Here is a 17,002-nt window from a genome sequence, read left to right on the forward strand (position 1 = left end):
AGAAATGGACAAATTCCTAAACACCCACACTCTTCCAAAACTCAATCAGGAGGAAATAGAAAGCTTGAACAGACCCATAACCAGCGAAGAAATTGAATCGGTTATCAAAAATCTCCCAACAAATAAGAGTCCAGGACCAGATGGCTTCCCAGGGGAGTTCTACCAGACGTTTAAAGCAGAGATAATACCTATCCTTCTCAAGCTATTCCAAGAAATAGAAAGGGAAGGAAAACTTCCAGACTCATTCTATGAAGCCAGTATTACTTTGATTCCTAAACCAGACAGAGACCCAGTAAAAAAAGAGAACTACAGGCCAATATCCGTGATGAATATGGATGCAAAAATTCTCAATAAGATACTAGCAAATCGAATTCAACAGCATATAAAAAGAATTATTCACCATGATCAAGTGGGATTCATTCCTGGGATGCAGGGCTGGTTCAACATTCGCAAATCGATCAACGTGATACATCACATTAACAAAAAAAAAGAGAAGAACCATATGATCCTGTCAATCGATGCAGAAAAGGCCTTTGACAAAATCCAGCACCCTTTCTTAATAAAAACCCTGGAGAAAGTCGGGATAGAAGGAACATACTTAAAGATCATAAAAGCCATTTATGAAAAGCCCACAGCTAACATCATCCTCAATGGGGAAAAACTGAGAGCTTTTTCCCTGAGATCAGGAACACGACAGGGATGCCCACTCTCACCGCTGCTGTTTAATATAGTGCTGGAAGTTCTAGCATCAGCAATCAGACAACAAAAGGAAATCAAAGGCATCCAAATTGGCAAAGATGAAGTCAAGCTTTCACTTTTTGCAGATGACATGATATTATACATGGAAAATCCGATAGACTCCACCAAAAGTCTGCTAGAACTGATACATGAATTCAGCAAAGTTGCCGGATACAAAATCAATGTACAGAAATCAGTTGCATTCTTATACACTAACAATGAAGCAACAGAAAGACAAATAAAGAAACTGATCCCATTCACAATTGCACCAAGAAGCATAAAATACCTAGGAATAAATCTAACCAAAGATGTAAAAGATCTGTATGCTGAAAACTATAGAAAGCTTATGCAGGTAATTGAAGAAGATATAAAGAAATGGAAAGACATTCCCTGCTCATGGATTGGAAGAATAAATATTGTCAAAATGTCAATACTACCCAAAGCTATCTACACATTCAATGCAATCCCAATCAAAGTTGCACCAGCATTCTTCTCGAAACTAGAACAAGCAATCCTAAAATTCATATGGAACCACAAAAGGCCCCGAATAGCCAAAGTAATTTTGAAGAAGAAGACCAAAGCAGGAGGCATCACAATCCCAGACTTTAGCCTCTACTACAAAGCTGTCATCATCAAGACAGCATGGTATTGGCATAAAAACAGACACATAGACCAATGGAATCGAATAGAAACCCCAGAACTAGACCCACAAACGTATGGCCAACTCATTTTTGACAAAGCAGGAAAGAACATCCAATGGAAAAAAGACAGTCTCTTTAACAAATGGTGCTGGGAGAACTGGACAGCAACATGCAGAAGGTTGAAACTAGACCACTTTCTCACACCATTCACAAAAATAAACTCAAAATGGATAAAGGACCTGAATGTGAGACAGGAAACCATCAAAACCTTAGAGGAGAAAGCAGGAAAAGACCTCTCTGACCTCAGCCGTAGCAATCTCTTACTCGGCACATCCCCAAAGGCAAGGGAATTAAAAGCAAAAGTGAATTACTGGGACCTTATGAAGATAAAAAGCTTCTGCACAGCAAAGGAAACAACCAACAAAACTAAAAGGCAACCAACGGAATGGGAAAAGATATTTGCAAATGACACATCGGACAAAGGGCTAGTATCCAAAATCTATAAAGAGCTCATCAAACTCCACACCCGAAAAACAAATAACCCAGTGAAGAAATGGGCAGAAAACATGAATAGACACTTCTCTAAAGAAGACATCCGGATGGCCAACAGGCACATGAAAAGATGTTCAACGTCGCTCCTCATCAGGGAAATACAAATCAAAACCACACTCAGATACCACCTCACGCCAGTCAGAGTGGCCAAAATGAAGAAATCAGGAGACTATAGATGCTGGAGAGGATGTGGAGAGACGGGAACCCTCTTGCACTGTTGGTGGGAATGCAAATTGGTGCAGCCGCTCTGGAAAGCAGTGTGGAGGTTCCTCAGAAAATTAAAAATAGACCTACCCTATGACCCAGCAATAGCACTGCTAGGAATTTATCCAAGGGATACAGGAGTACTGATGCATAGGGGCACTTGTACCCCAATGTTTATAGCAGCACTCTCAACAATCGCCAAATTATGGAAAGAGCCTAAATGTCCATCAACTGATGAATGGAGAAAGAAATTGTGGTTTATATACACAATGGAATACTACGTGGCAATGAGAAAGAATGAAATATGGCCTTTTGTAGCAACGTGGATGGAACTGGAGAGTGTGATGCTAAGTGAAATAAGCCATACAGAGAAAGACAGATACCATATGGTTTCACTCTTATGTGGATCCTGAGAAACGTAACAGAAACCCATGGGGGAGGGGAAGGGAAAAAAAAAAAAAAAAAGAGGTTAGAGTGGGAGAGAGCCAAAGCATAAGAGACTGTTAAAAACTGAGAACAAACTGAGGGTTGATGGGGGGTGGGAGGGAGGGCAGGGTGGGTGATGGGTATTGAGGAGGGCACCTTTTGGGATGAGCACTGGGTGTTGTATGGAAACCAATTTGACAGTAAATTTCATATATTAAAAAATAAATAAATAAATTAATTAATTAATTAAAAAAAAATAAAATAAAATAAATTTATTTCTTCATTTTAAAAAAATATACATCCAAGTTAGTTAGCATATAGTGCAATAATGATTTCAGGAGTGGAATCCAGTGATTCATCACTCATCCATTCTTAATTAAGATTTATTTTTAAATTTATTTATTTTGAGATAGGAGAGAGAGAGAGAGAGAGAGAGAGAGAGAGAGAGAGAGAAAGCAGAGGAGGGACAGAGAGAGATGGAGACAGAAAATCCCAAGTGCAGAGTCTGGTGTGAGGCTCTATCTCAAAAACCGTATGATAGTGACCCGAGTCGAAATCAAGAGTCAGATGCTTTCTGACTCTTGATTTCGGCTCGGGTCATGATCTCACGGTTCGTGAGATCCAGCTCCCTGCTGTCAGTGTGGAGCCTGCTTGGGATTCTCTCTTACTCCCCCTCACTCCCTCTCTCTCTGCCCCTCCTCTGCTGCACACACACACTCTCTCTCACAATAAATAAATAACCTTCAACAACAATAACAACAACAACAAAAGCTGGATGCTTAACCAACTGAGTCACCCAGGTGCCCCCATTCTTCCCTATCCACCCATCCACCACCCACCCATTCTTCCATTCAACTGTCCATCTAACGACCCATCTGTCCTCCAGAAAACTTGGTGTGCCTGCTGGATATATGTGAATCTAGGAGAGAGATTTGTGGGCCTGCCTTTATGGGACTCTCAGTCTAAGGAGGGAGACTGGTGGTCAGGAAAGGAGAAGTTTAAAAAGTTCTGTAACACAGCATGCCAGGGTTGATCCTGGAAGGGGCATCTGAATCACACAGGGGAGCCAGAGAAGGCTGTTTCTCTGAGGAGAAGACTACCCTGAGACTTACAGGTGAGTGGCCATTAGCCTGAGCCTGTGTCTCCAAAGAACTAAAGGAGGCTCAGGGTGGCTGGAGTGTAAGTAGCAAGAGGGACAGTGCCAGACAGAGGGGAGGTTAGAGGGATAAACAGAGGCATATCATTTAATCCTCTCAGGAACCCACAGAGATCTCTATTATTTTCTCCATTGTACACGTGAGGAATTGAACATCCGAGAGGCTAATAATACTACGACATAGCTGTTAAGTGACAAAGAGAAGATTCAAACTCAGGTCTGTCCAACTCTAGTGCCTGTGAAAATAAAGAGCACACCCCACAAGAAGATCTACCCAAGTCAGGGTGTTACAGCTCCAGGGACAGTCACCTGAGAGACAGAAAGATGGGAAATAGGTAGATCACACTAAAATCAAGCCCAGGTGGAAATGATCCAGGGAAGCTGCAGGCCTTAATGCCTAATCCTTAAAACTTCCCTAAATATACTATATTATATTACAAAGTTCTAATTTTCACACTATATAAAGAGTTTCCACCAATCAATAAGAAAATAGCCAACTAAAAGAAAATCAAAGACTGTAATTAAAATGTTTGCAGAAAAGGTGATGAAAATTGCATTAAACTTAACAAAAAGACACACTGATTCATAAAAAGAGAAATGCAAACTGACCCTACCATGACATACTATTTTTAACCTTTCAGACTGGGGGAAAAAAAAAAGGAGTTTAATAGCATAATGCTGGCAACAGTAGGGGAAATAGCCAAGCTTACACATTGCTGGTGGCAAAGTAAACTGATATAGCCTCAATGGATGGCATTAGATAGTATCTTCCAAATTATAGGCACACATAATCTTGGACCTTGCAATTTGACTATAAGATATACTTGCACACAGAGGCACCTGGGTGGCTTAGTTGGTTAAGCGTCCAACTTCAGCTCAGGTCATGATCTTGTGGTCCATGAGTTCGAGCCCTGCGTCAGGCTCTGTGCTGACAGCTCAGAGCCTGGAGCCTGCTTCAGGTTCTGTGTCTCCCTCCCTCTCTGCCCCTCCCGCGCTCATCCTCTGTCTCTCTCACTCTCAAAAATGAATAAATGTTAAAAAATATTTTAAAAAAGGTATACTTGCACATGTGTAAAAAGACAAATCTACTCCACAGAATTGGATGTACTTATGAAAGACTGCTAATAAACTAAATGTCTATCAATGGAGAACTTATATTATGCTATACCTACCCGATGGAACACTCTAAAGCCATTAAAAATGGAATAAGGAAGCTATTTATGTACTGATGTGAAAATCTTCAAGATCTACTGTACAGTGGGAAAAAACCAAACATACATAATATGCTGCTAAAGTGGGTGCTAAACTGGGCCCACCTAGATTCACCAGCTGCTGCGAGTGTCAGAGGGACCCCAAGTTTCTCTCCAGGGGGTTGCCCAGGCCTGAAGAGAGCACCTCACCAAAGATTATGCCCATATGCAAAGACTGATCGAAGACTGGCCCCCCCATAGCCCAAACTGGGACAACTCAGAGGGACATTCTGGCTCCAGAGCTCCCCGGGGTCGGGGATGGGGGAGGGGGGTGGGGAGGTCTGAAACCTCTGCCGTGAAAGCGTTACAGTTAGAATTCCTCCATCTGGACAATCCTGCTTCCTTCTCTTCCTCACAGGTGTTGACTCCGGCCCTGCCAATCTCCATCTCAGAGTCTGTTTCCATAGAATCAACCACTGCTGCTACCATTTGTAAGGGAAAAAGGCATGAAGGTAGGGGGCAGAAAGATTATCCATTTACATACCTGCTTGATTGTACAAAAAAATATTTCTAGAAGCAAGAACGTGCAATATGGATTAATTCTGGGGAGGAGACCTTGGTGGTTGGGGGCCAGGGGAAAAAGAGAGACCCTTTCTAGTTTTTTGTTTTTTGGTTTTTTTTAATTTTAAAAGGGTTTCCCCTTTTAGTGTTTTTGAAATTTATATCGTTGGCATATGTCGCCTACTGACAAAACGGAAAAAGTAACAATGGCTTTAAAAAGCGAAGGCAGAGGAGGCTTAAGAAAACCTAAGTGGACTCTTCCAGTCCTTAGATAATTGCCAGCAGCTTGAGGTCTCTGCCAGCCAGACACCCTGGGTCACAGCACTGAAATCAGAGAGTCTGGGTTACCCTCTGGCCTCCTGCAGGGAGGATATTATTCCTTTTCTGTTTCAAAACCCACAGAGACAGCCTGGATCCAAGCTGGGCTGGAAAGGAGAAATGGCTCTTGTCAGGCATCCCTACCTGTGCAATCGGCAGGGTTGCTTCCAAAGTGCAGGTGTCACCCAGGGAACTCGGGTCTTTGGCACTAACCGAATTATCCTTCAGAGAACAGGAAAGTTACAAGGTAGTGTGTATCCTCCGGTTAGGAGCACTTTGACGATGATGGAGCTGACCTTCCCACCAGGCCCATTTCTGGGAAGAAATCTGGATGCCTGGCCTCGCCCTGCCTTGGTGCTGCTGACCACCCAGCTCTTCAACACATATTTGGTGGTGTGCTTTTCCAGATGCTTCCTCCAAACAGAACTTCTGCCTCCACAGTGAGCCAAGCCCTTGCCTTTAGAAATTTCCTCCTCATGCCCTTTATGAATATAGAACTAAAGCATTCTAAGTGAGATCAGAGGTGAATTTCTCAAGAACTGCTAAGTCAGCAAGAATGCCAGTTGGCAGAGGGAGAGACTGGGAGTGGAGGCACTTCTCAGCTCTTGCAGATCCTGCGGGACCAGTAAATATCTGATGCCAACAATTCTGGTCCTAGCCACACCATAAAATGCCTTTATGAGGCCTGACTCTTCTCCACGTACTAGATCTCTCCTCATTCCCAGACCTTTCTGCGCCCCTGGCCTCCCCCCGCCCCACCCCCGCCCCGCCATTCCTTGGCCAACACTGATTACACCCACAGTATTTTCTCCACTTTCATTCTGTTGGCAGCAACGTGCATTGTCTGGAGTCACCGTCTGGGTGGTGGAAGGTTGCGATCAGTGGCGTAAGTAGAGGTAGGAACACTGGAAAGTCATTCTGGCCGACCCCTCAGAGAATTCCCCAGAGTGATTTCGGGGCTTAGAAACAGCCGCAGTCCTCCAGTGACGTGAATCCCATTCTCCCGCTCCCATTTAGCCACAGCATGACTTCCAAGAAGCAGAATTGGTAAATGATGATTAATTATAATCATAACAATCCAGATACACTGTACCTCCTGGATGAAATCCTGGTGGTATGATAGTTTTAAGTCTATAAAAGATGGCCCCACTGTATTGTTTTGGCCCCCTAGATGAGATTATTTCCTGTTGTTCATTTTTCAAAAAAGTCGTTTACCTGGCCATGTGAGGCACTTGGGTTATGTTTGCAAATGGGTCTCACCTCTTGCCTTTCAGGGACTAAGAGCTGGAAGCCCACCTCAGCAGCCTTACCTCCTCCTGGTTTTGTTATCCCAAAGGAATATGATTGGTGTGGACATCCCACGAGGATGCCCTGCCTAGAGCCAAAGCATTGTATGAATTAGCTGATTCTCTTCAGTCCTTCAAGTAAAGGCACGTCTGTATATGCGCATGTCTATACACACCTATGTGTACACATAAAGCATGCAATTTGTACACCTTAAATATGAGAGACGTACTGAATATCAATCCTACCTCAGTAAAGCTGTAAATGATAATTTTTGCAAGAACTCCGGGAGGCAAAATAAAAAGGATGACGTTGGGTGTCCACTGCCAGAACACCTGGCCAGGCTGTGACTGCCCAACTGCCCTGCCCCGTGCACCTCCACTCCGACCTGGTCTCACGGTTAGCAGCTGAGCCTCAGCCTTGACACCCGAGAACCTGACACCTGAGACGACACCACGGGTTCGAGCAGCAGCGGTCATAGTCCCACACTCTGGTGGGGAGACTCTCTTCCTGCCATTTAACCTGCTTGGTGACGAACTAATGGTAAGAAATAAATACAAGGAGAGCCTCGGGGCGGGGGGGGGGGGGGGGCGGTCTCAGGCGCTGATGACAGCTGCCTGAAACCTGCTGTGACTGTGAGTAGTTCAACATGGTCTGCTCCTTGCTCGCTCATTTCAGGCCCAAAGCCCACATTACCTCCTTTTATAAGCTTTAATATCCCTCGGAAACGCTCTCCCTTTACATTCCCCATCTCTTCCCTGGAACTTCTCCAGAGGGCTCTGTGACTGGGTTGCATGCAAGTTTCCGAGCTCACAACTTCCTTTCGGTCATAAATCACCTCTTACACACTCACTTTTTCCTTCTCATTGTTCTTCGGTATTAATAGCCCCAAATCCCGAGAGCATTTGAGAACTGTTCCAATTTTGGTCAGAAAATCAATTTGGAAACTAGTAGTTGGCTTTGCTCAGACTTCCAATCCTTCTGAGAAGGTCAGTTCCTACAGATTGGCCAAAACAGGGGCGGGGGGCCTGGCCTGATAAACTTGCCTGTTTTGAAATTCTCACCATTTTCTCATGAAATGCTAGATACCTTGGTGTCGATGTTTTTCTTTTAACTCTGCCTCTAAAATTAAAATGTTAATTCTAAAGGGAGAGATTAAAAAAAAACAAACAAACTAATGCCTTCTGTTGTGTGATCTGATAGATAATTTTAAAAACTCACTCATTTCAGGATAGGTCAAAGCAGAGGAATGAATATGAAATCGGCTTCTGTTTGTTAAAAGATTGACATTATTTTCAAATTCTTGGAAATATCTTTCCCCTAGATATGTTCTGCAACCTCCCCAGGCAGCTGACCTTGGGCAGGGAAAGTGAGAAGGTGTCAGATCTCATCAAATGCTGACAAGCCAGGGCTCCCCCCAAGATGGGAGCAGAGATGGTCTGCCAGCTAATGGGTCTGCCCCCATATCAGACAGCAGAAATATGCACCGAGGGATACAGGAAACAGACCACTGGTTGGGTTTCCTTGGGAAGACAAAAGAGGAGGCCTTCACACATAGCACATTGGCTTGAGTGGTCTGCATGCCATAGCAGAGCGGGAAGTAAACAAGGCTCAAGCCTACAGGCTGACACCTAGCCCAGTGAGACTCGGCAAGGGCACCACATTAGCAAGCAGGCCTCCTGGAGAAGAAAAGCAGAGGCACGGGGTCCACCAGCTCCCCCAGGACCACCAGCCTCCCAACTCCAGAGCTCAGCTTGCCCAGCATCCTCTGGCCTGACCCAAGGTCTGCTAGACACACCCTCGGGTTGCAAACTTGAGCCCGAGCTTGAAAGGCATTACCTTCTCTAGCTCCTTCAGCCCTTATCCTGTCCTCTGATATCAGAGTCAGGTTTTTCATCTTTCCCTACACAGCTGATTAGAGCCCAGCCCACGGCCACCCACTGCATGTGCCCCTGACTGATCCCCAGGCCAGTTCGTGTGCCATGACCACCAGCCCCCACCTCTCAACCAAGCGTAGGGCTCAGGTACGTCAGGGATGAATGATTTATTTACGAGTGGCTCCCTAAAGCTCCCTCTCTGAGACGTCATCAACATTTCAAGAGGCTGATAAAGTCTCCTGCGTCTGGGGAAGGAGGCTATTAATCTATTCATTAGTGTGAGACAACGTCTCTTTTGAACCTGATATGTCTAATTGTGGAAGAGAACAAAGACTGACAATTACAGCCAGAGACAGGCAAAGAGCATCTGCTCCCATGACGTCAGGACTTCCTCCAGGCAGCTCACAAAGCGCCGAGTGCTCCCGCCTGCCCCCACCGAGTGGGATCCCTGTCGGGGCAAAGTGATGATAACAGGTAGCTAACATTGACAGAGGCCTTGTGTGCGTGCACTAGCTGACTTCATTCCCACGACAGCACTGAGAAGGGAGTAGTTCTGTCTCCATTCTACAAACGAGGGAACTGAGGCTCAACAGGACGAAGTAATCTGCCTGGAGCAATACAGTCCGTAAACAGCAGAGCAGGGCTGTCCCTGCCCCTGGCTCCCAAGCCCAGGCTCCTTCCACCACTCTGTGTCTGTCCCTGGACAAGACTGCGGTTCGGCACCTGACGCCCAGCTCTGGGAGGCCTCCTGGCAAGCAGCTCTAATCATGAGCAGGGAAGAGCCCCAACAATGGGTTCCCCAGAGGGCATTCCAGGTCTGTGCTGGGTGAGATGGGGTGCTGCAGGCTAGCCAGTTAGCAAGAACCCAGAGAGGCTGGCCTGGCTCAGAGCACCAAAGCTGACAATCAGATTCAGGTCCACGGCCCCAAAATCCAGCATAGCTTGTAACACGTGCCTCCAAAGGCTTCTACACCAGTTTACTAACAAATTCTCATATCACTAATCTCTGAATGGCTGGGACATCATTTTGGTCATAAAGAGAAGGTTTGTAAAGTACTCATGCTCATTTATGGGTAAGAAGTTTCTCTCTGCCGGGCTTGAATTTGACCCTGTGGAGCCCAGAGACCTCTAATTCTAGAGAGGAGTTAGTGGTGTGGGGGTGGTTCTCCAAGCTCAAGGACCACATGCTGCCTCCCCAGTGGAGGTGGGGGCGAGGACTTGCCTTCCATCTCTCATCCCTGGGCCTCCAGCAGCCACAGCAGAGACGGGCCTAGCACAGGGCTCTGAACGAGATGCATGCGGTTGTTCATCGAGAATGCCAAGCCTATTCCGCTAGAGAGTTAATGCTCCTGGAAGCAGCCCTCAACCAATGACGGGTGGTGGCATGGTGAACAGTATCTCCAGCTTCTTCACTGCCCAGCATAACTCTGAGGCGTGGTGTGCACCATCTCCCTGCCCGCCCCAGGGGGACCGACATTCAGTTACCCACAGGAGGAACTCCTGGATTATGTATGCTGACGTGGTGTCCTTCCCTTCCCTCCTCTGGCTCACATCACTACTCCTACCAGCACCACTCACAGTAAACTACTCGCACTCCAATCCTGGTCTTGGGTCTGCTTCTGGGAGAACCCAGTCCAGCCCCAATCCAGAGGGTCCTCTCCCCCTCCAATCCCAGAGAATCTCCTTCATGCCTCTCTTCTTAGGACGCACAACAGAAACTGGGCACCCAGGCTGTGGAGACAGGCCTGGGTGTAGACCACAGGAAGGTTCCTTATACTGTGTGATCCTAGGCACATGAGCTTACCTCCCACAGCCTCAGTCTTCTCAAAGGTAAAGTGCACTGACAAGAGCGTGGGTGTGATAGGTAGGCGTGAAATGAATATGCACTATGCCTTGCATGTGCCGAGTGCTCACCAAAGGGCAGCTGCCACTGTTACTTTTTTCTTTTATGTTAGAACAACCCAAGGACTTGTCTGCCCTCTGTCCTCATGCTGTGACTTTCTTAAGGTTAAGACCAAGAGCATTTCATCTCTGCCTCCCCCCTCACAGTTAACACCCAATTATACACTTGTTGCATTAAGTTGCTCTGCCTAATCTTTGCGTTACCTGTTCCTGAATGAAAACATGCTAATAATGCTGTGTTTTTTCGGGCTTGGGGAACAGAGCCCTAAAGCGCTTCCTGTTTGTTGACTTCTTCAGCGCTTGTGTGCTGTTCAGTGTAAGCCCACAGCCGGAGGAGGCAGCTGTGAGTTATCTCATGGGTTATGATTTCACTCTTCATACATTAGAATAGTTAGAGCTTGTCTCACATGAGGCAGCAAGGACCTCAAGGACAGCACCTGTGTTTATCCGTGTCCATGCTCCTGTATGCCAGGCCCGTGGTAGGTGCTCAATAAATATCTGCCGTTTGACTGAAATAATCTGATAGGAACATGCCAAATAGCACCGGAGAGCTGCTCTGATGACTCCCATCGCTGACAGCTGGATATGGCCAGAGCCTGATGAGGCTGATATGAGAGAGAAAAATCTTTTGAGAATTAGAAGGTGATAGATCATCACTAACTTTGGTAACTTTGCCCTCTGAGATACGTTTCATGGATGTCAGGTTAGATTTAACTTTTCTGGGTGTATAAAGAGCTTGTATTCAGCTTTCAAGCCACGGGTCTTGAAGCCTCTCAGTTTAGAGACTCCTTCCTGAGTTTTGATGATTTGGCCATGATGATAAAATCTCTGGCCCCTTGTTAGCACTGGTAGTGGTTGTCGGAGATTGTAAACACCTGATTAGGAATGACCTCAACCACATCATGACTGCTTGTGAGGTGCTTCTGTGCTTAGGAAGGAGTCGTCACAAAGCCCATGCGCTTAGTTCCACAGGTGAGACTAGGGCCATCCCCAAACCTTGTCAGAATCTGCAACCGCCCATAAACCAGTTCTCAACCCTGGCTGCCTGTTGGCATCCCCTGGGAGTCTGGGACCGACTCTGACCAATTAGATCAAGGCCTCTGAGCATGGGACACAGTACGGGGATGAAATGGATTCCTGGGTGCCTACAATGTACAGCCCGGCTGAGTTACGAATTCAACCAATTTCCTAGAAAGAAGCAGACGAGAAAGAGCCAGTGAGAAGTTGGAAGGAGGATAGCATGAAGTGGGAGTACCCAGGATATCAAGAATTGACAGCGAGAAGAGAGCAGAATGGTGGAACTCCAAGAGAATTTTAAAAATGCCTCTCTACGCTCCCTGGCGTATGGGACACTCCTCAGCAGAGCATTCGCCATACTGAATTGAACCCATTTTCTCTATATTAATTTTAGATCAAGAGCTCCTGGAGGGAAGGAGCCGGGTCTGATTTATCCTTCTGTCTCTGATGCTGGCATAGTGTTGGGACACAGGAGGAGGTCATGAAACGCTGGAGAGTGAGTAAAACAACAAACAAGACTTCCCCTCATAAACGCCCCGAGGATGTTACTGTTTCTAAAGAGACGATGAAAGTGCTTTGCTGACGGGACACAACTTGAAAACAGCAGGAGTTTTTATGACCAAGTCTTCATTCAAACACATTCATTTGGTGCTCGCCTCGAGTACCAGATGCCAGGCAGAGTGCTTGTAGGAAAACACAGTTGAGGATGCAGATACGTGGCAAGGGCATGGAGGCTCACAGGGGAAAACACGGGGCATGTTTCAGAACCCATGAGACTCGCTGATGCATGGGTGCGTGGCATGGGATGGAACACAGCAGGAGCAACGTGCGGTTCCACCTACCCGCCTTGAGGAGCCAGACGAGGTGTGACACCCACTAGAAGGATTTCCTTCCCAGATGATTACACTTGCTCAAAATCTGCTCACAGGGCTGATATTCTGTTTTCTGGGAAACCCACTCATGGTAAGCTCCTTCCCGTTACTGTGGACGAGCACGGCACCATTACAGCTGCACCTCCCACCCCAAATCCTTCCTCCCTTCACTGGGGTCAACACTCTTGGTGCCCTCACTCCTCCAAAATCCATGGTTCCAGGGAAGACAGCTTTCCCTTTCCTGATAAGCAGCACTTACAATCCCCAGATCACTCATAACTCTCAGCTGGGCTCCTAAACAAGGAAGGTTCCTGACCCCAAACTGTCCCTCTCTGATGTCCTCAACAACAGGCTTCCATCAGAAATCAGAGCTGGCCAAAGCCCTCGTGTCCCAGAGTAAGGGCCCCAGATTTCGGCCATGGCTGTAAGTTGGTCCCTGCATCCAGAAGTTCTCCCAAGACCACAGGAAAACATCTGAGGAACAGAGGGATCTAGGCCAGGAGTGATTGGAATTGGATTTCAAACCTCACTTCCAACCTGCTGAGTTCTTCCTGAACATAAGCTCTTTATGTGAAAGATATCTGAAGACGGGTGATCACTGGGGTATTTTACTGAAAAACCATACTGCTATTTCCTGGTCTAAAATGCACAGATTACTGAAAATAGCCCTTGAATAAATGGAAAAGTTTTCCTTTCAGTGGTTCAGTGCACTTTCAAATAGAGTCTTGCCTGGTCCCAGAGGTAGGGGCTGTTTCCTCTCTTTTATGGATGGGACACTGAGATGGGGGAGTTATGAGAGCTGACTGTAGTCCCAATGAAATGGTGGCAAAGCAGGTCCAAGATCTCTATGTCCTGGCTATTCGATAGAAGGACCTTATGTCACCTATAGTCAGCCTCTGTCGCCAATTCATGGCTCATGATGAACGTCAAGTACTCATGAAGCCCAGGCACAGCTGGAGTCTCACCAAACAATGATGGCACCACAGTGGGTTTCAAGCACTCTGTGTCTTCAAGGAGTATATGCAGTAGAGGGGAAGAGAAAAGTACCCAAATAACTACACTACAGAGCAGAGTCTGTTAAATGTCCTGTGAGACTGTCAAATTGTAGGACTCTGAAGTAGCATGAGAGCTGACCTTCTGTCACACTGGGACAGGAGAGGTCTAGTGGAAGGCAGCTCAGAAGGCTTGGAAGCAGGACTTGAGGGTGGATCAGATATTTTAAAAAATATAATAACAAGAGCATTTAAAAATATAATAGTAAGACTTGTTTATGTCAAAACCAGTCACTCATAATCCCACTTCCCACAGCAGGGGAATCATTCCAGATTGGTCCACGCCCACCATTGGGATTCATACATGTTCTGGGCATGTGTGGAGAGCTATGGGGCAGGCCACCAAGAGCCTGTTGGGAAAGCATCAGGCAGGACACACTGGGTCAGTACCAGAGCCAAGGTGGTCAGAATGAGGAGTCTGTCATAGTCTCTGTCCCTTGGATTGAGTCCCAGCCCAGCCTTCCATATCCACAGCTTTGCAGACAATATAAAGAGATAGTGTTGCCATGAGGGTGTCCCCAGATGCAGGACCTCCAGAATCAGGACTGGATCCTGCTTGGGGACTTGGCTGCTTGGCAGGTGCCTCGTGTAGGGGCATCTCCTAGCCTGACAGGTGTCTGAGTCTGGGGTAGATTCCATGGGAGAGGCAACTCGTCTGTCATGGGATTCTTTAGGGGAGCCAAGGGAGCTTAAGCATTCCCAGGAACCTCTGGGGCCAGAATCCTACAATAACAAGTGGAAGTGAAAGAAACTCAAATGGTTGGTTCTATAAAAAGTAGCCACATTTTTAACCCCCACAAGAGTAGCCCAAGGAAACATAGCTTACATAACTATGTTCATATTCTATTCAAGTCCTTATTCACTTGCATATATAACAATTGCAGTGCATACTTTTCTATAATTTGCTTCTTCAAATTTATCACCAAATTACAAAGTAGGGGTGGGGAGATATGGATGAAGTCTTTCCATGTAGATAAAACAAAATGGCTCTCAATCAGTGGTTCTCACCAGAAGGCAATTTTGTCTCCCAGGGGAAAATCAGGCATCAGACAGTGTCTGAAGACATTTTTCACTGTCACGACTGGGGAGGTGATGCTATGGGAAGAGACCAGAGATGCTGCTACACATTCTACTATATACCGGAGAGCTCCCCATCATGAAGAATTATTATCTATCTCAAAACATCAAAAATGCTGACATTGAAAAACCCTTATCTCTGGGTACAGAGACCAGAAAGTATTTAATTATTTGAGTAATTGGGAGGCCTGGGTAGCTCAGCTGGTTGAGCGTCCAACTTCGGCTCTTGCAGTTCGTGGGTTCAAGCCCCGTGTTGGGCTCTGTGCTGACAGCTCAGAGCCTGGAGCCTGCTTCAGATTCTGTGTCTCCCTCTCTCTCTGCCCCTCTCCCACTCATACTTTGTCTCTCTGTCTCTCAAAAACAAACATCATAAAAATGAAACAAAATAAAATTATTTGAGTAATTGTAAGTAGCACAATTTGGAAGCTGGCTGGCGGGGGGGCGGGGGCGGGGATACACTGAAGCTGCCCCCAGTGGGTACTGGGAGGAACTAAGTGTATAGAGAGGGACCTGGGGGACATCCAGGCAAAGACCCTTCACGGGAAGAGGAGCAGAGTGGTTGCATGGGCTGGGGAAACAGCTGGTAAAATCAGTGCCATGAGGCCTCAGGACCAGATGAGGCAGGTCCAAAGACACAGGACAGCAAAGATGAGGGAAGCTAGGGGAATATGGCACCTATGCCCTCCACAGGGAGGGCTGGAATGTAAACTTGGGTCTGCTGGCCCCCAGCCAAGGGTTCTTCCCACTGGCCGCATCACACTGCCCCAGGACCACGTAGGTCCATGAACAACCCCTTGTTGGACGCAGGCGGGCTGGCTGGAGCTGCAGTATCACAGACACAGAATGACGATTAACAGTTATCAGAACAGAGAGAGTCTGGTGTCATACAGAAGCTTTCTTCTTTCTTCCAACATGAGCTGCAAGCCCTCTGGGGGCCATAGCAACTGCTTCTGCACAGAGGCTTTACATTAAACAAACAAATACTGCTTACCTCCTCCAGAGAAGCTCTTGGTGGTGCCTCCCCAGAGGGGAGCTGACGTGGTGGCCAGGGGGCTGCTGGAAACCTGATTTCATGAGCTGCAGGTGGCACGTAAACATCAGAAGGGATGGCCGCTCTGCATTCCTAGTGAATCCAGACATGCACCTGTAGGTAAGCACAAGATGATGTTTTTTTCCCCTTGAAGAATGACAACGATGGAAAGGCCTGACAATACCTTTGCCACGGCAGGGTGGGATGGGCCAGATGGATATGTATACGCTGTAAGTGGAAGGAGTACGGTGGTGGGTATGATCTTCTGGGAGGGCATACCACCTGTCAAAAATATAAAGGCACTTAACCATTTGCTCAGGCACTCGTCCCAGAGAATGCTCACTGCAACCTATAAGGTTAAAAACGTAGACAGAAATGAAACGTTCATCACTAGGGCACGATTTGACTCCACTGTGGTGTGTCTGTGCTGTTGTACGCAGCCGTCAGGGAGAGTGGGGCAGGCCTCCTTATTTGCTGATATGATATTCAGGATTTATTCTAAGTGACAAAAGCAAGGTGCAGTTGTGAGACCATGTGTATAGTATGACTCATCACTGTTTCTCTATTAATATACGTCTTGCGCCCATAGAAATAGCGCTGGGAAGACACACACCACGTGCTGACTGTGCTTACTCCCGGAGAAGAACAGGTGGGCATGGAAGGAAAGGAAGGCAGCACTTTGAACCCGATGGGCTTAGGTGCCATTTGCTTTTTTACAACAAGGCTATGTCACTTGTGGGATTTAAGGCTGGGATGCTGCCATTCCAACTTGCCTTGAATGGAAACAGCCTGAGGGAGAGAGGGAGAGATGTGTGTGTGTACCACATGGTCGCATACTACTGATTGAAGCCAATGGTTGGGCTCGGGTCATTTCAACGAGGCATTTCTGGAACAGGCTGGAAAGTTCTCAGATGAAGAGAGGGCTTCCCTAATGGTTGGTTCATCAGGCTAATGCACCCCTCCAGCTGGCTGCTGGCCGCCGGTGGCAGAAGCAGGCCAGCACGCATTGTTGACACCCCTCTCTAGAGAGTCCAGACCAGACTCACGGCCAGCAGCTCTTCATGCACAGCCTGATGGGACCTGCTGGGCTGCAGGGAACTTGTAA

General features: G+C 46.8%; 1 protein-coding gene across 1 annotated transcript in view; it reads right to left on the reverse strand.

Moving 5' to 3' along the window:
* Positions 1-17,002, reverse strand: part of SLC25A48 (solute carrier family 25 member 48) — a 169,501-nt gene that overhangs the window by 113,575 nt on the left and 38,924 nt on the right. The window contains exon 2 of the mRNA XM_058736051.1: positions 15,859-16,011. The gene's annotated coding sequence lies outside the window, so the exon portion shown is untranslated. The remainder of the gene's footprint in view (positions 1-15,858; positions 16,012-17,002) is intronic.

This window comes from Neofelis nebulosa, chromosome 1, assembly GCF_028018385.1.
Source record: "Neofelis nebulosa isolate mNeoNeb1 chromosome 1, mNeoNeb1.pri, whole genome shotgun sequence".
Taxonomy (NCBI): Eukaryota; Metazoa; Chordata; class Mammalia; order Carnivora; family Felidae; genus Neofelis; species Neofelis nebulosa.